This window comes from Suricata suricatta, chromosome 3, assembly GCF_006229205.1.
Source record: "Suricata suricatta isolate VVHF042 chromosome 3, meerkat_22Aug2017_6uvM2_HiC, whole genome shotgun sequence".
Taxonomy (NCBI): domain Eukaryota; kingdom Metazoa; phylum Chordata; class Mammalia; order Carnivora; family Herpestidae; genus Suricata; species Suricata suricatta.
The window spans coordinates 52,907,930-52,930,660 of NC_043702.1; the positions used below are offsets into that span (position 1 = coordinate 52,907,930).

The following is a 22,731-nucleotide window of genomic DNA, read 5'->3' on the forward strand; positions in this document are numbered from 1 at the left end:
TCTTTGTATCTTAAGAAATCTTCTCTAAAGACTAAAAACATTTAGGAAATCCTTTCCTATCCTCAAGTCTTAAAGCTTTTTTTCCTGACATTTAAAACTTGGATCCTTCTGGGATATCCAGGTGGCTTAGTGTGTTAGGCATCCAACTCTTGATTTCAGCTCAGATCATGACCTCACGGTTTGAGATGGAGCCCAGTATTGAGCTCTACACTGGGCTGAGCTCTGTGCTGGGCATGAGGCTGGCTTAAGGTTCTCCCTCTCCCTCTCCCTCTCCCCCATGCTTTCTCATGTGCATGCACTCTTTCTCTCAAAACACACACACACACAAACACACACACACACACACCCCACACAAACACACACATGCATGCACACACACACACACACACACAACACACATGAGTTTCTACTAAATGCTAGGCACTAGGCTAGAGGCAGGCAAATTACGACAAATAAAAGGAAGTTTGTAATACAAAGGCCCTGAGCTCTAGAGACAGAGACATGCACATGTAAAGAAATAACAATAATTGTACAGTATGCGCTAGACTCAGTGGAGCACAAAAAAGGAAGTCATCAGCTGGGAAAGTCATAAGATTGACTGGTGTCTCTGTTCTGCTACCCAGCTCCTATAAAAGGCGTTCTTTTATAAATAACTTCTCTTCTAAATGTTTAAGTTTCCAAAGGGCAAGGAGATCCACAGAGAACAGAAAATTTACACACTGTGTTGGTTGTTCTCCATCTGTCCCTCTCCACCCCAGATCCAGCCTTCTCTGCCCTTTTCTTGGCTCTAGGAAACTGACCTCTATAAACTGCATCACCCAGGATCTCTTATTCTAGCTCCCACATGGATCTGGGTAACAAAAGACACCAGTGGGAGACCGGAGAGGAGAGAAAAAGAGAGGGAAGAAGAGTCAACATATTTGCACTCAGCCCCATGTCCCTGCCCGCCCCTGCCCTGCCTGTAGCTGTATCTACACTTACAGCTCCATGGGCATGGCTCTCACTGGGTCCCAGGAACACTGGCCTAGAGAGAGTATTGGCTCCTACCTTCACCACCTGTGGAATTCTTTCCCATCACCTGGGGGTTCCCTGAGCCCTGCCCTCAACTCTTTAAATCATTCCTTCATTAAATATTTCTCAGGCAAACTTTCAGAATATGCCATCCCTTACCTTCCAGGTCTCTAACTGAAACCACAGTTTTCTACAACTACGAAATCCAATCTCTAGAAAATAGCTGCGCAAAACATAGGTTTTCAAAGAGAATGAAATCTGCACAAGATCACTGCTGTCCAACATTTGTTGAGTAACTGCCTTGGATAGCGCCTTTTCTCACGTGCTGGGCATACCAGTTTTGACTGAAGTTTGCATCTCTCTTGGACCTGGATGAGATCTTTAAAAAAAGGGAGTCTTAAGAACAGTTGTGGGTATGTTAGGAGTGAGTCACAGACTTTTTTTTTTTTAATGTAATGGGATGAATTAAGCACCTGACAGTTATAAGACTAGGGAATGGTCAGCTCACTGATGTCCCCAGAAAGGCCTCCATCCCAGGGCAACAATGCCTTGCTGCTCAAATCTGCATTTCGCATATTCAAGCACCTAAAACACTGCCACCTGTCATAATAACAAGCTTGGTATTCTGTAGATTTGTTTTGTTTCAAAGAAAAACCAAATTGACTTTACACAGTTTCAAATCTGTAACAGCTCTGATTCATGGAATTAACAAGTAAGTGTCCTATGATTCTGAGTGGCGTCATTCTGATTCCAGAAAAATCACTCACAATTTACTCAGGCTACAATGAAGAGTACAAGATGAAAACAATGTTAACGCCTTAGACCAGGGCTGACCAAACACATTAGATGATTTTCAGTGAAAAAAACTTGTTATTATATGCTTTTCACAAGTCCTCACTATTCTCTTTTCCCTCCAGATACTCATTTACTGGCCATGGAATATTTTCCCGTGCTAAATGTACCTTTTTGGTATTCATTCTCAGTGCTTGTGCTATAGTGTTTTCTTATGCTGGTATTTATTATTTTGATTTGTACCACTTACTTCCATTTGATCTTCTCCTTTATCCCTGTTCTGTTGATGCACTTTTCCTTCATTCTCTCCCTTTGCCGAGTTCATTGTCAGATCATGACATAACCTCATCTCCCCGCAGCATTAGCAAAGTGATCTAAAATTGACAAATGCACTTCCGCTGCTAAGGACAGAGTTCCTCTCTTCAGATGAGGCATTCCCACTGGGACTTGGGTTATCCTTTGGGCATTCAATTAGAAGCAAGTGAGGTTGCCCAGGCACCCGCTCCAAATTGTCCTAGGATGCTTGGCAAGCATGTTTTACGCAGCCCCAATGTGAAGGTCACACTAGCCAACCCGGTGACAGTTAAAAGGCGCAGTCTCTATGCAGTCAGCCAAGGGCTCAGGGAACATCCATCAGGAAGAGCTCAATAACATTTGCATAATCATAAAATTGTCAGAATCCCAAAGCCATAAAGACCCATGTGAACAATCTATTTCAAAGAGCCGAAGATATTAGCTTTGAAAAGGAATAACAATAGGTGAATGTGCTAAAATCATTAAAAAGAATACTTCAAAAACCCGCCAGATGGAACCCAATCACTCAGCTAGCAAAAACACTTAAGCTACTCAGTTTCTCAAATAATTTAAAAACAGTTCTATGTGAGGCAAGGCAATAAACTGAAAGGCTTGGGAAAATGTCACTCCATATGTTTAGTCCTTATCATTTCCTTAGATGAGAAACGTTTAAGATATTATTCTCAAATAGCAAGACTCAACATTGAGAAACATGCCCACACCCACTAAATTCATTAATTTACCTTTGACTACATCTCAATCAAACTTTCAATCTACTGGGCAAAATACCTGCAATGCAGAGAAGAAATCCATGTCCGTAAGCCATAAAGTGCTCTCACAAAACAATAAGCCAAATCAGGAACACCTCTACAGAAAAATAGGGTAAGAACTAGCCAAATTTACAAGAAAACTTAAATGGCTAGCACATGACAGAGAAATGCTCAGCCTGAAAAGATACAATTTAAAACAATGAGAAACCATTTTCAACATAACAAATAAATAATCAGAATAAACTTTGGGGAGAGTAATATAGTAACGAGTCTCACAAGCTTTCAACATATGTTCTACTTTGATCTAATAAATTTTACTCCATTTAAACACTTATCTTAAGTACATAATCAAGCAAGTGCCCAATCATGTGTACAAAGATGATCAAAGTATTGTTTATTATTTTTTGCCTCACAAAAAATCAGGACACAACCTATATGTCCAGCAAATCTCTGCAGCCATTCTAATGGCGATGTAAACATCTAGTCACCAATATGGAAATATGGCTCAAATATATATATATTTGTTGGCTGGAGCAAATGTAAGGAAAGGGAGAGGTTTATAAAGTAGCATGTTTCCATTTTTGTGAAAACATATATATTATGTATAATATATATTGCACAAATTATGCATAATTATAACTTAATAAATATATAATTGTTTTATAATTACATGTTTACATATAATTATAATATATAAACTATAATATATAAATATATAATTGCTTATAGGAATATATATTATATATAAATATATAATTATTTATAAGAATATAAATCCTCAGGAAGAAAATCTAGGTATTTAACACCAAGTGCTATTTATTTTTGGGTAATGGGACATGGGTGATTTTTGCTTCTTAGGGGAGGCTCTACTTTAATTTTTTTTCTGCCATGAACAAATACTACTTCCCACAGCAACATTTGGTTTTGAAATGTTAAAAGGGACTGTAATTAATTTCCACGAATATCAAAAGTTTTATTTTGTCAACAAACTTTTGCATTAGGCCAAGATTATTAAACATCTTTGCAATACCTGAGTCTCTATGAATTAGAATATGAAGGTCCTTAAACATGTATGGATTTTAGGGAGATAAATGCACAAGAGATTAAAATGACAACAGCAGAATCCGTTAGGGAAGCCAAGCTGGTTACCCAGGAGAGCTGTAGCCTAGGGCTGCTTCTCACATAATCACAGAATCAGAACTTCTGGTGGTTGGGCAGGAACCTGATGCAAGCCATCTCTGACCACAGACTCCATTAAGTGTGATTTCCTTAGCAGATGCCTTCCTTCCTTCCACTCTATTCCCAATGCACACAAAGAAAGAAAAGCCAACAGCACAAGAATATGGGATCTAAGAATGTGCAGTTCCTCAGATATAGAGCTCTGTGGTGGTTTAATCCGGTGGGGATGCTTTAAATACTGTGTCTGCGAGGGGACACTTGACAGCATCGGCTCGGGAAAGTAAAATCCATTCATTTATACCTGGTCAGCCAAATACAAGGATCTATAGCATGCTACTTCCGGTATAATCAACTGAAACCAGCCCCCTGCCAACCCCAAACAACATGGCTGGGTGACTGACTCAATTATCCGAGTAACACTCACTATTCAAAGCCACACCTTTGTAAAGTCAATCCACATCTCTGTTAAGAACAGTCGGTACTTGACTGATGGACAGTGCTAACTTTTATTCTAAAACTGAGGTCAGTTAATATCATTGTGAGGATATTTAGAAGCTTACTACTTGGGAAAGGCAAGGGAAAATTTATCACACATAATACACACGCACACACGCGCGTGCACACACACACACACACACACACACACACACCTTAAATAGGTTTAGGACCAAATAATTTTAGAACTTAATGTATATTTCCCCCCCAAAAAAAACTATGTTCATAGCTTCATCTTCCCTTGCAAGGCGTTTTATTTCCATTTTACTCAAAAATGACACACTCATTTATTAAAGGGCTTTATTTCCTAAAGTATGTTTACTTCACAATACATCCCTTTAAGCAGTAACGTGTGTTTATCAGGTATTTCCTAGCCATGTTTCCTCCTACTCTAAAATAATGGATAACACCATGCCCACTCAAGTTGAGTCGATGCCTCGCAAGTTATTTTTATTCAGGTTTATATTTCTTCTTTCTTTTCTTCCTCTTTACTCTTTTTTTTAAAAATAAGGCATATTCTAAGGGACTACCTCTAAGCTGTGCCCAGTTGGATTTCCAGAGACCATTTTGCCATGATTAAAATTTACAGCCGATATGAATAATCTGGTTGAAATAGCCGACCCCAGAATGGAGGGGGAAACAAGGAGGTTCTTTACCACAGAGTCCTCAAGCAGCCTCAGTGCGCTGAGTCAATTACCTGTGAGCTAAGCCTATAACGGAGCCGGCATTCCAGGGCAGAACCTGACTTAATGGACCCAGTCCAGGAGAGCAATGTTTTTCTAGACGCTGTCACTGCTCCACTACCCTCTAGCAATATCCAGTTGCTGCATTTTCCCATGCAGTATCTCAGCAACATGGTACAAATCCACAATCAACAGAAAGATCCCACTTCAGGAGATAATCCTAATGTCAGCAGCGTAAGCAGAAGTACAAAGTAGGCTGTGTACACAACTCCACCGATGACATTTCTGCAGCATATGTATTTCCAAAAGAAAACTACATCTGTCTTTCACATTCGTCTCCATAAAGTGGAATCGGGACCTATCCCTACGAGATCTATTTTATAAGCAAGAATTTCAAATTCCAGTTAGAAGTCTGTTCATTATTTAGCTTAAAAAAAAAAACAGTGGAGGTTATACTTCCCCTTAATCCAAGGTCATGAATCAGCACAGCAGCACTTGGCTTCTCATGCCGCAGCCAAGCCTGTTTTCACATCCTGGCGTTTGGTTATGTGTGTGTCCAGGTGCCGTTGGTGCGCAGCAGTCACTCCATCAGGACTACATGAGAGCAGGGCCCCCAAGACCAGCTCACAGACTGTGCAGCGTGGCTTTGCCCCCTGCCCAGTACCTCTAACCCCTTTCCTGGGCACCCCAAATCTGAAAACTGTCAGAATTAACTGTATTCTCACATTTCTGAAGTCTCCAGAACACCAGTTAGGCGAATGTCCAGAATTCATTGCCTCGAAGCAGCATTCTTCAGATGGCAACGTAGTGATGGTTATTTAAAACGATCTAAGTTCAGTGTAGTGAAGATGACATGTCACAATGTCACTATTGCTTCTGACATGTGAGGTTTACCACTGGAACCTCTGAATATGAAATGGGTCTTGGATTTAATAGCACGTAATTAGTTCCTGTTACATTCCAAAAGGAGGATCTTTCTGGAAAGAGGTCCAACAGGACTGCTTTCAGCAGCAACCTCCATTGATGATAATGATTTGCCAAGAATCATTCAGACTCTGACATATAACTCAGCTTCACCTCTCCTCACCACTAGTATAAACAACAATACAAGATTATTATCCCTGGCTCCTTATTGATAATCATCTAAATGTCATTCTTGGCCCCAAAGGCACTACCTGTAGAACTCAAAAGGCATGGAATGAATATCCTTGGGTTATACTGTGGATGTGAAGCACCATCAGTTTGAAATTCACTTGGGTTATGAAGCTTGGCTTTGCCACTTACTATTTTTTATTTTGGGTAAGTTGATCAGCATCTGTGCTCCACTTTCCTATTCTGTAAAATGGGGATAAAAACACCTATTCCAGGGGCACCTGGAGGTGGTTAAGCGTCCGGCTTCGGCTCAGGTCATGATCTCATGGTTCGTGGGTTCAAGCCCCATGTCGGGCTCTGTGCTGACAGCTAGCTCAGAGCCTGGAAACTATTTCGAATTCTGTGTCTCCCTCTCTCTCCCCTGCTTATGCTGTCTCTCTCTGTCTCTCAAAAATAAAATAAAAAACATAAAAAAATAAATAAATTTAAAAAACACCTACTCCAAAATGTTGTAGTGAGGATTAAATGTGACTATAGATAATGTAACCAACAATTCTCAGTCCATAGTATACATTCAGTAAACAGTAGCTACTAACACAACTTTTTCTGTTACTAATCGTTTGTTGCGAGGAGTCTAATTCAGATGGGCCTTCCTGTTGAATAAAAGCAAATGGAAACATTGTATCTAGAATTCTTGAGACCACAACAAAAAGGGAAGCAAGTCAAGGGAATGGGCCGGAACACCAGATTATGAAAAGGGGAGAGGAGAATGAATGGCATAAAGAATAAAAAGATACAAAGAATTTGTAGAAGAGGAAAGAAAAGCCAGAAAAGAGGAAGATGAAAGAGAAGCATGGATAAAGGAGACACCAGGTAAGTACGGAGATATTTGAGAACCAAACAAGGAAAAAGTGAAACACAAGGAAAGGCATCCCCATTACCAAACCAGAATACTTATATTAGTAGTATTAAAGTATCAGAAATAAGACCACACATCTCTACACACCATTTGGTCACCAATAGATTATATTTCATGAGCATTCTCCCTTTTAAATGTTTATAAGTTTGTCTCATTTTGCCCTAAGAAGGACCCACCCTGCAAGACAGGCCATGCAGATACTGTTAACCTGGATTTACTTTTGAGGACAAAGATTTAAGAGGCTGACTTGTCTACAGATGCGTACATGGGCATCTCCTATTCTTAAAATCTTTAACACTCTTTAATCTCCTCATTAAAAGCACAGTCTGGCCTCTGACAAGCAGGAACAAATCTTATCTTAATTTGACTAAAGAAAAAGGAAATCAAAGTTGGTTTGTATTTCAGAAAAGCCCTTCTTGCAGTTTAAAAGACTTTATTTCAAAACAGTCTGAAGGAGGAAGAGGGGTGATGGTCATGGAGAGGGGCACTTGTGGGGAAGAGAACTGGGTGTTATATGGAAACCAGGTTGGTAATAAACTATTAAAAAAAAAAAACAATTTGACACTTACAGATAAACTGCCTGAACAGTACAAAGAATGCACACAGTTTCACCTAAAAACCTTCCAGAAATTTTGCCAACTACCCCGATGATTTCCTCTGTAGCAAAAGGATCCAATCCAGATCACTCACTGTATTTACCATGTCTCTCAGTCTCCTTTAGTCTAAAACAGCTCCTTGGTCCTCCTTTGAGTTTCACAACTCTTAAAAATAATCTATTTTAAAATAATTTCAAGCACACCAAAAAAGTTGTGGAACAGTACAAAGAACTCGTCTTTCCCCTTGACCTAGACACCCATTGTTCAGTCTCCAGTCTCTGAGCCAGAGTAACTGTGGATATGGAGCCCCTTCCCTCCCATATACCCCAGGACGGGTTTCTCCAAACAAGGACACTTTCACAGAACAATCGTAGGTCTCCGTCTGGAACAGTTCCTCAATCTTCACCTGCCTCTCTCATCCTTGACAGTTTTACAAAGTCAAACCTTTTCCTCTCTCAGGTGACCTGAGTCACCCTAATTTTGATCCATCTGATGCTTCCTCATGACCAGATTGAAGCCATGTTCTCCTAGCAAGAAAGAAGACCCCCAAAATGATGCTAGGCTCTTCTTAGCACGTCACACAAGCCAGTGATCAAGTTTGTATCCACTAGTCTCCACCATAGACTCACCACTGCCTCCTTTGTAATTAGGAGTGTTTTGTGGAAAAACACCATAAGCCCATGCCAATATCCTGTTCTTCATCAACCATCTGCCCACCCATTGACAAGTCTTGCATCAACCACCACTGTGATCTTTGCCAAATGTTGATTTTTCTATTTTATTCCCTCTTTCTATATTTATCTGTTGGAATTCTCCTGTAAGGAAGAGCCCCTCCGCCCCACACACATTTACTTACTAATCAATACACAGAATCTTATTTCATCTAATGGTTTATAATACATTATTATCATTATTTATTTTGATGCTGCAATTTCCCCAGATAAGATCACTGAGAGCCCCTTGCACTTGCCTTTTTGGAAAGTGGACTTAGTGAATACAATTTCATGTACCAAGAGGTATGTTCAAGGCCAAAAAACTCTGCTTTTTCAATTTGCTTTGGGAGTTGTAAGACACACAGAAATCACTCATGGATGTTAACCTTTTTTTCCCTTTCCCAAGAGCTACTAGCTGACACTCATTTCTAATTACAAACAGATATCCTTTTAGAATCAAATATTGGGTAATTTTCAAAATGAAGTACCTGTTTTATCCTTTATAAAAAGACTAAACACCAAAAGAAAAGACAAGAAAAACCTCATGTAATTTCACCTGAAGAAACCCTTGATACATATTGGGTATATTTTCTTACCTAATTCCACGTGTTTTATTCTTTATCACAAAAATAGGAATGGTACTAAATATACAATTTTGAACCTGCTGTTTTTTCACTTAACATTGCCAAAAGCATTTTCCCATGTAAATACTATTCCAATATATTATTTTAATTGCTATTAATTTTCCATCAAGTTATAGTTTATTCAAATAAATAAATAAAAAGAATGAACACCTAAAAAGCAGTCTTCAATACTAAGCATCTTCCTCAAACTTCTCCACTGGTTCACTTTTTTTTTTTTTTAATGTTTTATTTATTTTTGATACAGAGAGAGACAGAGCATGAGAGGGGGAGGAGCAGAGAGGGGAGACATAGAACTGGAAGCAGGCTACAGGCTCTGAGCTAGCTGTTAGCACAAAGCCTGACGCGGGGCTGAACCCACGAACGTGAGATCTGACCTGAGCCGAAATCGGAGGCCCAACCGACTGAGCCACCCAGGCGCCCCTCCACTGGTTCACTTCTTAGGTGATCTCATATCAAGTCACACCGGCATCTCCAGCAGACCCAGCAAAGATGCTCAGTGTTATTTTTTCTCCTTTTACCTGCCACAGAACTAAACATCCATTCCTCCGACACCGCCACCTCCATTACTGGTCTTGTACAGTTTCCATCTTGGAAGTGATAAACCTCAAAGTTTCAACTTCAAATTTTCTCTCCGCCTCTAGTGATAACCTCTGCTAGTGCTAAGGGCACCTGGGTGGCTCAGTCAGTTAAGCATCCGACTTTGGCTCAGGTCATAATCTCACGTCATGAGTTTAAGCCCCGCATTGGGCTCTGTGCTGACAGCTCACAGCCTGGAGCCTGCTTCAGATTCTGTGTCTCCTTCTCTCTCTGCCCCTCCCCTACTTATGCTCTCTCTCTGTCTCTCAAAAATGAGTAAAGGTTAAAAAAGTAAAATAAAAAACTCTGCTAGTGCTAGAATCCAGCCTCTCATTCAGACCCCTGCTGTTAAACCTCTCTCTCTCACTCACTTCGCCTTCCACCTCAGATTCTTCTTCCTGGGCAATATAAACATGGCACCCCCCAACAGAGAACCTCTTCTCTCCCTGAAGTGTCAAGCTGGATCCCCAAGGTTTGATAGAACCGCACCAAACCTTGGTTTGCTCTGCCACCAAACCTTGTCTCCCTCACATTCTGTACTACAACCCCACTCAACTCCAGATCTGCAATGGTTTTGTTTAACTGTCTACTTGTTGACATATTTGTCCACTGTGAAGCCTCAAAGTATAGGGTGGTATTCTGCCTTGTCGTGTATCTCTACTGCCCAACTCTGTGCTCAGCAAATGTTTGCCACGTTAATAAATGAAAAGGTACCCATGGAAGACACTGTTGTCCACTCATTAAAAGGATTTTAATACTGATTCACATTTGAAGTAGTCACACATCTGTTTTGAACAACAGAATAATTAGGTTATTGGGCATATGTCAGCAGAATAGGCAAATATCTCTTTAAAACAGCCATTATTTCCATAGTTGATAAGCCCACTGAATAAGTATTTAATTACCATTCTCAATTCCAGAAGTGCCAAGTTTTTGTCTTAAGGTTCATTTTGTTTTTAAACTGGCATTTTCCCTCGAAGGTTTATTTGATGGTCAGCTTTATGTGTCAACTTAGATGCAGGCTGTTGTCTCCAGTTTTCAAACAAACACTAAGTTAGGGGTGCTGAGAAGACACTTTGTAGATGTAATTGAAGAACATAATCAGTTGACTTTAAGTACGGGAGACGATCCTAGATAATCTGGGTGGGCCTGCTTCAATCAATTAAAAGGGCTGGAAAGTGGAACTAAGGCTTCCCTGAAGAAGAAATCCCACCTAGAATAGGACCTTTGCCCTCCCTATGTCCTTGACTTCTAGTCTGCCTTTCCTGACCTCCTGCCCTACTGATACTTATTCTACTTGCCTCGAAGCCACCTCCCTCTCCCATCACATTAGCCTGTTCCGGCAATAAACCCTTTCTCTCCTACTGGTTCTATTTCTCTGGAAGAACCCTGACCAATACAGTCTTCTCCCAGAATAAAGGGGGAAAGAGCATGCAACAGCTGAACAGTTAACAAGATCTAAATAAGGCTTTCACAGCATTGCTCATTATGGAGTGGGAAGTGTTTGAGTCCTAGAACACCAGATACCCCATATTCAAACATAAGTACAAATACACATAACATATGCCACGGCTTCTGTCCAACTGCATTCATTATACATTCATTTGGCAAATATTTGTTATGAAAGGCACTGGGGAGAGAATGGTGAGCCAGACAGGCATGGTCCCTGCTCTCAGGGAGTTTACAGGCTAGTAGGATAATCAGGCATCAAAATAGTAATTATACAAATACTTGTTTAATTATAATATGATGAGTGCTAGCAAATACAGGATGTTGTTGGCATATTTAAATAGGGGAATCTAACCAACTGGGGAGGGCTTGGGGGAACATCATCACTGAGGAATTATATTGAAGCTAAGACTAGAAGGGTAAGTAGGCAGGAACCAGGCAGAGCATAAGAGGAAGAGCATCCCAGGCCCAAAGAGCCATCTAAAGGCCTCACAAAGGGAAAGATCTAAATGAATTTAAGCACCTGAAAGATGGCCAGCAACTCCGGGCTGTTGTGAATTAGGGATGAAGAGCATACAAGATCAAATGACCCCACTAGTGAAAGCTGCTGATCTTCAGCAATGGGTGATCACTTCACACTTTAAAGCAGATAACAAAACATCACCAGATTTGTGCCTTAATACTTTGCTAGCAGCAATGTATACTTTGGAAGGAGGCAAACTGGATTTGAGGAGACAGTTACAAGGCTTTTGCCACAGTGCAGGAAGGAGATAATGGAGGCATGGACAAGGGCAGGGTGATGGGGAGAGACAAAAATGGTAGGAAAAAAATCGACAAGACACGGAGTTATGTTGGATCACTTCCTAAGTTGAAGAGGCGGGATCGGGGGAGAGGGTGGATTTGGGAGAGGAGATTACAGTTGTTTTGGGCTTGCACAGGTTTGTAATTCCTACAGGATATTCACATGAAAATTTGCATCTGGAATCCAGAAGCTATTCAGTCTAGATAAATACGAGGTATTTGCTAGCACAGAGTCAAAACACAATGAGGTCGAACAGGGAAGGAGTATAGGGTGGGAAGAAGACCCAAGACAGAGCCCTGAGAGCACAGACATTTCAAGTGAGTGGAGAAAAGAGCCGGAAGAGGGGCCAATATTCAGAGTACACATTTATTTATACATAAACTTTTCTGTGAGCTATTTTAGTTTAGTCTCCACTCTCAAAAGAGAGTGCATTTGCACTGACAAGGAAATAACCAAGTGTAAGAATAACAACTTAAGGAAAACCAAATTGGAATGGACCAGAATAATTTCCAGCTAAAGGTGTTGTATGCATTGGATACCACCTCACTGATTACTGTTTGCAATAGTTATTCAGTCCTTGGGTCAAACTGTACTCTCCTGAAGTCACTTCTTATTAATACTAATGGCTTGGCCCTTTATGTATAATTAGTTCAGGCAATTAGTTGTAAGGCTCACATTAGAACACACTGCTTTAATCTTTTGAAAATCGCTTTGTGTCACATTATTCTAAGAGTGTCTCGCTTCAAAGAAAACACTGAACCGATAGGAAGTACTAATTTAAAAAAGTTCTAAGAGCGCCCCAGCGCCCAAAAGAATAAAACAAATTAGTACACCCTCGGTGACTAAAAGAACTTAGGCTCTAGGAAAGACCACATTTAAATTAAAACAGCACATATTGAGACTAGGAACGCTTCTTGCCTTAATCCTTCCCATTAGTACGACACAAGATGTGTCAGAGAAAGCGCTGCGGTGTGCTGAGGTGCAGAGCGCAATCTGGAAGGCGGCCTTATCATGGCATATAAAACAGGCCCAACTGAGGCCCACACGTCCGGCAGTCACAACAGCATGATGTACAAGTGGGAACTTAATGAATATTCGATGACAACATTTTTCCTCCTTTACATGTTGTTATACAGCAGTCCCCAACTTATCAATGGTACTTGTGCCAAACAGTTGGCTTTTCAAGTCTATTACCTAGAACTTGAACCATATTTTTTCCTTAAAAATTGTGTTATAAATGGTGAAGCGCAGGCCATGTCCTAACCATAATAGTGCGTGACTAGAGTTCCTAACCACCATTTATAACAACGCTTCTGGGAAGAAAATACATTGAGCACAATTTAGGATTCAAGGATGGATCTTTCCTCTGCAGCAGTCCCAGAATGGACGAAGCGACACTCCTCGCTGTGGGGAGAGAACCCATCTGGCTCCAAGCTGGGAAGCTGGGCAAGCTTACCTCTCAGTAAGCAGGGCAGCAGCTGAGTCAGGACCAGTGACTGCATGTCACACACCGAATCCAAAGATAAGGATGTGGGGGGTACTTGAGAGTCGGGTAAGGCAAAGACTCAAGCCCTGGCAGGGCTATGGGGATAGAGAAGGGTTAGGGATTCTCTACCAAAAAGACATCTGGCTGTGGACAGGAAGGAAGTAGCAAGTGCTGGAAGCAACCCTGTTCTAGCAGGAGCCCTGAGGGGAAAGGTAGTCTTAGAGTCCGGGACAACCTAAGAGGTGGGTCCTAAGTAAGGTCAGATATTAATCAAAGACTGGAGACCCGTGAGCTTTCAGGACATGCTGCTATCCAGAGTCTCTGAAGCCACATAAAAAGCTATGCATCACTCCCCTCTTTGTACACAGGCAGTTCCTCTGTCCAGCCTTCCTAGGATTTACTAGGTTCAGAACTTCCTGGACTTTGTATCTTGGTCTATCCATATAGTCACACCCCACTTGGACTTAGTAGCTTGGCTCCAGATAACTGTCCTCATTCCACTCCCTGTCACAGCCTCTGCTCTATCCCAGGAGAGAGGCAGCGGTCATTTCTATGTCCAGGGTACATAAAGCATATTATGCATACATTAGTCTTTTTTCAATTTAAAAAATGTTCAATGTTTATTTATTTGAGAGAGTGCACGTGTGAGTGGGGGAGGAGCAGAGAAAGAGAAAGAGAGAGAGAGAGAGAGAGAGAGAGAGAGAGAGAGAATCCCAAGCAAACTGCCTGCTGTCAGTGTGGAGCCCAACACGAGGCTCAATCTCATGAACCATGAGATCATGACCTGAGCTGAAATCAAGAGTCAGATTGCTTAACCAACTGCACCACCCAGATGCCCAACATTAGTCTTCTAAATCCTACATTGGACTGACTTCTAAATTGATGTCCAAACTTAAAAAGCTATCAAGCCATAATATTCAAAAGATGGCCATCAAATAATACCCTTAGGTTGAATCATCTAACAGTAAGATGCTAGTCTGCCCTAATTTGGGGGGAAGGTCAGTTTGAAAGCCTTTGTTGATTTTTTTATTTTTATTTTTAAAACTTTTTAAAATATTTATTTATTTTTTGAGAGCAGAGAGACAGTGTGAGTAGGGGAGGGGCAGAGAGAGAGGAAGACACAGAATCTGAAGCAGGCTCCAGACTCTGAGCTGTCAGCACAGAGCCTGATGTGGGGCTCAAACCCAGGAATCATGAGATCATGACCTGAGCTGAAGTTGGTCACTTAACCAACTGAGCCACCCAGGTGCCCCTACTTTTTTTATTTTTAATTTTTTATAGCTTTTACTTTTTAATACAGTACTATATACAGCAATAATATGAAAAGGGACAAAAAAGGCAAAAGGTCTTATGTCTTAAAAAGCCACTTAAGTTATTTAGTAGGTAAGAAGAAATGGCAGCCAAGCCAAGGCCTTCAAGTAGAACCTTGGGAGATTATTCTCTATAACATCTGTCCTGACCAACAGGAAAAACCTAAAGATATTGCTATGTTAGTCGGGGCATGCTTCCTCAAGAAACTGAACTGGTTCTGTCTGAAGCCTTCACTTTAGAAGCTTCCAAATCAGCTACCTGGGGACTCATTATTAAATAAGAGTAACTCTTGAAGCATCACCAGATATTTAAGGGAGAGCTCTAACATGAAAGGCATGCCAACAAGCAAGCATAAGGGAAGCAATATGAAGGAATTAGAGGTTGTATAAGGGAAAAGAAACATCCTTAGAGGGCAAGAAAAGATACTATACACACAAAACAAGAAAGGTATGCTTAATGGAAAAAAAGAAATCAAGATATACAACATTCAATAGAAGGGCTGAAAAATAAGGCTGAGGGAATCTTCCAGAAGCTAGGGCACAAGGATTCAAAATGAAGAAATATGAGAAAAGATAAGAAAATTAGAGAACCAGTGAATTGTGAAAGCCCAGTAGTCAAATAAAAAGAATTCCAAACAGAGAGAGGAAGGGAGGAAGAGAGAGAAAGAGGAGAGTGAGGAGGGGACGGAGGGAGGGAGAAAGAGAGAGAGAGAGAGAGAGAGAGAGAGAGAGGAGAGAGGAGAGAGGGAGAGAGGGAGAGAGGGAGAGAGAGAGAGAGAGAGAGAGAGAAAGAGAGAGAGAGAGAGAGATGAGGGAAGAAAATCAACAGAACTAAAGATGTTTCAGAAGATAAGGATCTGAGTTTTCCAGAATGAACAAGCCTACCAAATACTCAGAAAATATTGGATTAAAAAAAAGAAAATACTACTGCCAGACAGAAAGTAAACTGGGATTAGATTTTTAGAAATGAGGTTTTAGAATAGCTTTTGTCTTCTTAACAGAAACATCTCAACCTAAGGGACTTAGGACAATCCCCCAAGGTTCAAAATATTCTGAAGAGAAATTATTTTCAACCTAGAATTCTATGTCCAAACCAACAATAAAAAATAAGACTAGTGTAAAAATATTACAGACATTTAAAGTATCAAACTGCCTCAGGAAACTAATGAAGGGTATGCTACATTAAAGAAATGGAGGGAAGTGGGGAATGGAACAATAAAAAAATATTGCATTAATGCAAAGGAGGCTAAAGAGAAAAGAAAAAGAACATAGAAATAGACTTAATTCCAAATATATCAGTAATCACTTAAAATGTAAATGGATTAAATATTTAAACTAATAGACAAAGATTTTCAGAGTGGAAAAGAAACCTAACTTTATGCTGCTTATAAGAAATACAATTCTTTTTTAGGTGTGATGGATTGTATTTTTTTAATTTACATCCAAGTTAGTTAGAATATAGGGCAACAACGATTTCAGGAGGAGATTCCTTAATGCCCCTTACCCATTTAGCCCATCCCCCCTCCCACAACCCTTCTAGTAACCCTGTTTGTTCTCCGTATTTCAGAGTCTCTTATGTTTTGTCCCTATCCCTGTTTTTATATTCTTTTTGCTTCCCTTCCCTTATGTTCATCTGTTTTGTGTCTTAAAGTCCTGATGTGAGTGAAGTCATATGATATTTGTCTTTCTCTGATTAATTTTGCTTGCATGATACCCTATAGTTCTATCCACGTAGGTGCAAATGGTAAGATTTCATTCTTTTTGATTGCTGAGTAAAGCTCCATTGTATATATATACCACATCTTCTTTATCCATTCATCCATCAATAGACATTTGGGCTCTTTCCATACTTTGGCTATTGTCGATAGTGCTGCTATAAACATTGGTCCATGTGTCCCTTTGAAATAGCACACCAGTATCCCTTGGATAAATACCTAGTAGTGCAGTTGCTGGGTTGTAGGGTAGTTCTATTTTTTATTTTTTGAGGAATCTCCATACTGTTTTCCAGAGTGGCTCTACCAGTTTGCGGTCCTGCCAGCAGTGCAAAAGAGATCCTCTTTCTCCACATCCTGGCCAGCATCTGTTGTTGTCTGAGTTGTTGATTTTAGCCATTCTGACAGGTAAGAGGTCGTATCTCACTGTGGTTTTGATTTTTATTTTCCTGATGATGAGTGACATGGAGCATTGTTTCATGTGTCGGCTGGCCATCTGGATGTCTGCTTTGGAGAAGAGTCTGTTCATGTATTTAGCCCATTTCTTTACTGGATTATTTGTTTTTTGGGTGCTCAGTTTGATAAATTCTTTATAGATTTTGAATACCAACCCTTTATCTGATATGTCGTTTGCAAATATACTCTCCCATTCCGTCGGTTGCCCTTTAGTTTTGCTGACTGCTTCCTTCACTGTGCAGATGCTTTTTTTTATTTTGATGAGATCCCAATAGTTCATTTTTTCTTTTGTTTCCCTTGCCTCTGGAGACACGTTGAGTATGAAGTTGCTGTGGCCAAGGTCAAAGAGGTTCTTGTCTGCTTTCTCCTCGAGGATCCTGATGGCTTCCTGTCTTACATTTAGGTCGTTCATCCATTTTGAGTTTATTTTTGTGTATGGCATAAGTAAGTGATCCAGGTTCATTTTTCTGTATGTCGCTGTCCAGTTTTCCCAGCACCACTTGCTAAAGAGACTATCGTTGTTCCATTGGCTATTCTTTCCTGCTTTGTCAAAGATGAGTTGGCCATACATTTGTGGGTCCATTTCTGGGTTCCCTATTCCATTGACCTGAGTGTCTGTTCTTGTGCCAGTACCATACTGTCTTGATGATTAGAGCTTTATAATATAGCTTGGAGTCTGGGATTGTGATGCTTCCTGCTTGGGTATACCATACTATCATGGTATTATTATCAATGAGTTTCTTTATATTTGTGATTAATTGATTTATATATTTGGGTGCTTTCACATTTGAAGCATAAATGTTTACAATTATTATGTCCTCTTGGTCAATAGACCCCTTAAGTATGATATAATGCCCTTCTTAAAGAATTACAAAATTAAAGAAAGGAACACTTTAAATGTTTGTACTTTGCTGAGAATTCTTTTTCCCAGGGTCTATAAAACATTAATTTGTTTTTATATTTTACTATTCTTTTGTGTTTTGTTGTTTTTAAATCAATAAGCAATCTAGAACTAGCATTATGTTTGCTAGACCTGGCATTTGCTCAGTACATAAGGTTCAACGTTTCCTTTCCTTTATATTTTACAATAGGTTTTTTCCATAATGTTTAAGTTTTTTGAAGTTTTTCTTCAGTGAAGCATGAGTTTCTTTTCATGTTCTGATTAATTTTATTTATTTTTTTCTTTTTTAGTTTATTGTCATGTTGGTTTCCATATAACACCCAGTGCTCATCCCAACAAGTGCCCTCCTCCATGCCCATCACCTGCCTTATCAATTTTAAACAGTTGGAACACCAGTGGCACTGTTAACGGATTTCTGGGCAGCCTCCTTAGCTTGGTTGGCTTGTAGTACAGCTATAGCTTCATCAACTTTAGAACGGAGAGACCCAGGAGACTCAAGCATATGAAGAAGTTCTGAATTCTCATTCTCCAACAACATGCCAGTGATTTTACCAGCAAAAGTAGGGTGCATGGCTTGAATTAGAGGAAATAGCCACTTACTCATAATTTGCTTTTGCTCTTGAGGAAGGGCAGATGCCAACATGGAAGCAGTCAAAGGCTCCTGACCTTGAACATGAACACCAGGATGCTGCATGATACCTTGTGGCTGTGCATTCAGATATTGCTGTGGATTGCAGACGCCGGTGGTGTATTTATACTGAGGCATGGTGCAGACCGCAGGTGTGGCTGCCACAGCAGCAGCAGCTGTAGAACGTAGACCCATCGTCTGTGTTGACGTATTAGCAACACATTGTGTTGACATGACTTGTGGAAACTGTGAAGAAGCTGGTCTTATAGTACTCAGTAGTGGTCTAGGAGTGGCTGGGCGGACAGCACAAGGCATCTTTTGGAATGGATGAGGTCTGGCACCCTGAGAAGTCCAGTGAGGAGTTGGTCTGAGTTGAGCAATCTGGCTAGGAGGGTAGTACGCAGCACAGTTCTGAGTCTGTGGGATAGCTGCCATGAAGTTAGCTAAGGAGGTGCTGGCTGGTAGGGGTTGATTACAGGATTGGGCACAGCTCTGACACTTGCCATTCTCTGTATATACTGATTAATGAGGCGAGCCTGGAGCTCTTCTTTGTTCGCGGCTGAAGCTACATACAATGGCTTGGTGCCCACAATTCTACCATTCATTTCTGTAACTGCTTTTGTGGCTTCTTCTGGGGAGGAGAAACATACAAATCCAAACCCTTTGCTGCGACCACCCTCCATCATAACCTTTGCACTAGTGATTGTACCAAAAGGAGAAAACTCTTTCCGGAGACGTTCATCATCAATACCATCATCAAGATTTCTCACGTAAAGGTTGACACCCTGGTACCTGGTGATCCAATCTTGCTTCATTTGTTCAAATTTGTGCTTTCGTTCCACCTGCCATTCCACTTTTTTCTGATTTTGACCAACAAAAATTTGTTTTCCATTGAGCTCCTTCCCATTCTTCTCATCTGCAGCCTCCTGTGCATCTTCATGCCTTTTGAAGCTTACAAATCCAGCACCTTTGGATTTTCCACTTTCATCAGTCATTTCTGTCACACTTAAGGCGGGTCCAAACTTGCCAAAGAGATCCTCCAGGCACTCATCATCCATATCTTCTCCAAACTTCTTGATGTTAACATTGGTCAACTCTTTTGCCCTAGCTCCAAGTTCTGCTTCTCGTTCTTTGCAAGACTTAAATCGTCCAACAAATACTTCGTGACCATTTAGAAGCATCCCATTCATTTTTTTAATAGCTCTTTCGGCTGCTTTCTGTGTCTCAAAATCTACTAATCCATAACCTTTGGAACCATTTTCATCACAAATGACCTCACATGAAAAGATGTTACCAAAAGCAGAAAATGTATCATACAGTGCTTTATTATCAATGGATTTGTCCAAATTGTTAATGAATATGCTGCACACTTCACTTTTGCTAAGTGATGGATCACGTTGAGACCACATGATGCGTACTGGCCTGCCCTTTATAATATCAAAATTCATGGTGTTCAAAGCAAGCTCCGCATCTGCCGGCTTCTGGAAATTCACATATGCATAGCCCAAGGAACGGCGGGTGATCATGTCCCTACAGACCTGGATGGAGAGGATGGGCCCGGCCAGGCTGAACTTCTTGTAGAGCATTGCCTCGGTCACGTCGGGGTGTAGGTCCCCCACATAGAGCGAGGCCATGGAGGAGCTGGGGGCGATGGGGTTCATCTCAGCACGGCTGCCCACAGGGCCACAGGCTGCAACTCCGTAAAAGGAGAGAGAGTGCTGAGGCTGGGGGGTCAGAGCCAGAGAGAGGGCAGAGGGGGCAAGTGCAGAGAGACAAAATCAACTGGAATCGAAAACTACTCAACAGCCACAGAAGGGGTCGATCAGCTGCTGCTGGTTGCTGGTTGCTGGCTGCAGGCTGAGGAGCGAGGGTGGCAGTGTTGGGTCCAGCAGCAGGAAGGCCTCGGTCTCGTTCCTTCTTGGAGCTGATGCAGGGCTGCAGGCAGGCAGGCAGGTGGGTCTCGGCTGCTTCACCAGGTTATTTTATAAAAGAGGAAGAAAAAAATAAATAAAAGTCTCCGGCAGAGGAGACATGGATTTTTTTGTTAATTTTGTTTTTTTTAAGATCTTTTTACATTTTTTTTCCATAATAAATATGTGTTCCAAGCCCAGAGCACACACTCTGCACTCTCAGCACCAACTGCCGGGGAGAAGGGAAGAAATACAATTTAGACACAGGAAAGTTTAATGGTTTAGCTAGAGTAATATCACACAAAATAGACCTAAAAGCAAAGTCGTTCATAGAGTTTTTTTACAAGTATTTCTTACTGATAAAGGGGTCAATCCATCACAAAAAACAGCACAATCATAAACTGTATGCACCCAATAATAATGCTTTAAAATTTATAAAGCAAAATTGATAGAACTAGGAGGAGAAATTGACAAATACAGAATTATAGTGGTAGATTTTAACATAACTCTGTCAGAGATTAAAAACAAGCAAATTTACTAAGAATTTACCTGGATAATACACATAAGAAATCTGTATCCTTTTAGCACCAGACTTGACTGTCTTCCCATTGTTAAAAACAGTTCTTCATATTGTACATATTAAATCTTTGGAGGAGATAAAAAAAAAAGATGGAGGGAAAGAGAAGAGAGGGAAAGTGAGGGAAGGGGAAAGAGAGAAAGAGAGAGAGAGAGAGGTGGGGGGGATTCCCTAGAAAACATGAAAAAGAAAAATGGGATGACAGATGTGCCCTGCTGAGTACAGAAGGCAGCCCAGCTAGACAAGTAAAAGCCAGAAAGCTGTGGTGATATAAGTAACTATCTTTAGAGGAAATGTATACCAGATTTCTTATGGTTTAATGTGGAAAGGGATCTTGTTAAAATGTGGATTCTAATACAGATGGTCAGGTTCAGCCTGAGTTTCTGCATTTCTAATCTGTTCCAGGTGATGCCAAGACTACTGGGCCAAAAATCACAATTTGAGAAGCAAAGCCTTGACAACTGATGAAAAGCTGGGGTTAAATTCATGATAGATACATAGAAGACTAAGCAAAGCACAAAACCCATAATTATCAACTAAAGCAAAGCAAAAATTTTGTAGGAGAAAGTAATCATGGTTACTCCATGGCTCAGCAGTGAAATAAGTGTGTTTTCATAGTCAAAGTAATATAAATACTGAATACTGATCTAACCAAAATATAACTCCACTGAAATGATGGACAACAGGACGTTGGTTGTGGGGAAAAGCTGTTAGGAAAAAGTTAACACTAATGTTCCATGGTAAGAAATTAATATGTAATTCCTACAATGAAAAAATAATAAATTAGTAATATCTTAAACTCAGAGATATGGAGAGTAATATCAAAATAACTAACAAAATGGGTGACAGTGATTGTTTCTGAGGAGAAGGCAATAGGATAGAGGAGAAAAGAAAACTATTGTTATTTTTGGTTAAAGTATAAGGCAGTGTACAAAAAGAAAAGAGCTCCCAGCGGCCAAAGTTTCAATAATTTAAGAAACAATGTAAATAATGTTAGAACTGAGTTCTAACCTGCACAATCAAGTAAATATACAAGAGTCTTTACTGACATAAATACTTAAATAAGTAAGAGAGAAGGGACAAGCTCATTCTCCCATAAGAGAGATATCTCTCAACATTAGGTGCACAGCTCAGTAATAAGTATCATAATCAAGAGTCACTGATGGACACTAAAATTAGTGTGAAAAAGGTTAAAGAGAAACAGGATATGTGCCTACATTCACACTATCTCCCCAAAGCTACATATTAATCACAAAGGGAAAAACAGCAACTTTGTAGCAGAGAAACCCAGCAGATACACTTTAATCCAGTGATCAAGGTCAACATTACCTATAATATCTATAAGAAGACATACTGACATCAAGCATCTCTTGATATGATGCTTGGAGAAAGGCACACTATTACCTACATAGCATTCTTGCTAAATATTCATAACCTCGTTATAATTATCAGAAAAATTCAGACTACCCTTAATTGGAGAGTATCCTACAAAATATCTTAGTACTCTTCCAAAGTATCAAGGTAATCAGAGATAGGTAAAGACAAGCTGTCGCAGACTGGAGGAGACATAATAATAAAATGCAATGTGAGAGGATCCCAGGTTGGATCTTTGAATGGAAAAGGGATCATATTTTTTAGATGGTGAAATTCAAACAGGTGAGTTCATAGCAATGTTATTTTCATCTGTATGCTACAGTGGTGTAAGATGCTGACATTAGAAGGAATGGGTGAAGGTT

General features: G+C 40.3%; 1 protein-coding gene and 1 pseudogene across 5 annotated transcripts in view; both read right to left on the reverse strand.

Moving 5' to 3' along the window:
- OSBPL6 (oxysterol binding protein like 6) overlaps nt 1-22,731 on the reverse strand; it is a 217,903-nt gene that overhangs the window by 168,274 nt on the left and 26,898 nt on the right. The gene's annotated exons all lie outside the window — the stretch shown is intronic.
- Nucleotides 18,192-20,440, reverse strand: LOC115287668 (annotated as a pseudogene).